Genomic DNA, 1,341 nt, shown 5'->3' on the forward strand with positions numbered 1-1,341 from the left:
CATTAATGCGAGGTCATCAGAAATCGATGCGGTCGCTAGCCGAGTGTCCGTATTCGGATTTTCAGTTAATCTTTACCGCAATTATATCTTCATTGTTATAAACAAACTACCTTTCGCCCGAGACACCGTTCATGTGGAATTAAAAATAAACAAAGTGGCAGCCTATGTGTTTTTAGAGACTAGCCTCTACATCTATATCAAATTTCATCGAAATCCATTCAATCACTCTGACAAATATCCATCGATCTATACTTTCGCATTTAAAATGACTAATATAAGAACATACTTACTCGATTAAATAAATGAATTTTATTGTAATATAATAAAGTTTACAAGCTTTTTCGAACTAATTTTAGAAATACTTTTTATGACAGCCCTTGTTTTAAGGTTACAGGATATATCCATTTACTAATATTATAAATACGAAAGTTTAGATGGATATTTGTTAGAGTTTGCAACCTATATGGCTAAATGTATCTCAATAAAATTTAACATAGAATTAAAACACAGCCTAATAAAAGACATGAGTACTTTTTCTTTCATTTCCACACGGAGTAAGTCGCGGGCGAAATCTAGTATAATATAAACTTAATCGGGATATTTGACCTTACGATGGATGCCAACTGGCTTAGATAGCTAGTTAATAATTATTTGACTTATTAAAATAGGAATTTTATTTATAACATAAATCTTTGTTTCAGGATATCTTACGGTAGTGATCATTTGAAAAAATGAACTTCACGACCTTTTATTTACTTTTATGCATAATTTTCGCAGGTCAGTTCTTTTAATTTGATTTCAAATTAAATATATTGTTTAAATTAAATTGTGGTTGTAAAATTTGTATAACGTTATAGGTAGAGGAGATGAAAGATGGAAAAAACGAACTAGAGAAAATTCATACATTGGAACATTAAATGAATCAGGTGAGAATTGAAGACAATATAAGTAGAATAGGTATTTTCTTAATAATAAAGCTCTTAAATAAAACATCAAGTAATGAACCTCTTTATATGAACGGATATTAGATAGATATCTATCTATCTATTCATCTGTATAGAACTTTATATTTCTAACTGATCATAATTTTTCAGAGATGGATCGAGACTTGTGGCCGTATGAAGACAACTTTGACGTAGAAACGGATAAGTTCTACAGCAACGTGAACTATAAATTACCAAAACATAAGAAGCATTTAAAAAGATTGTATAGAACTAAACACAAAGAAATCGATAACAAATTAATTTTAGATAACTTTTTCAATAATTCTCTGTACATAAGTAACCGTAATAACATATCAAAAGTGTCAATAGATTTCAAACATAGAGTAAAAGATAGTAC

At 29.1% G+C, this 1,341-nt stretch overlaps 1 long non-coding RNA gene across 1 annotated transcript; it reads left to right on the plus strand.

Moving 5' to 3' along the window:
- Positions 1 to 693: 693 nt before the first annotated feature.
- LOC106105049 lies at positions 694 to 1,179 on the plus strand. Its single transcript, XR_001225714.1, has 3 exons — positions 694 to 777; positions 858 to 926; positions 1,095 to 1,179. It is a non-coding gene; the product is annotated as an uncharacterized LOC106105049 (long non-coding RNA).
- The last annotated feature ends 162 nt before the right edge of the window (positions 1,180 to 1,341 follow it).

The sequence above is a fragment of the Papilio polytes genome, unplaced genomic scaffold (genome assembly GCF_000836215.1).
Source record: "Papilio polytes unplaced genomic scaffold, Ppol_1.0 DF823250.1, whole genome shotgun sequence".
Classification (NCBI taxonomy): Eukaryota; Metazoa; Arthropoda; class Insecta; order Lepidoptera; family Papilionidae; genus Papilio; species Papilio polytes.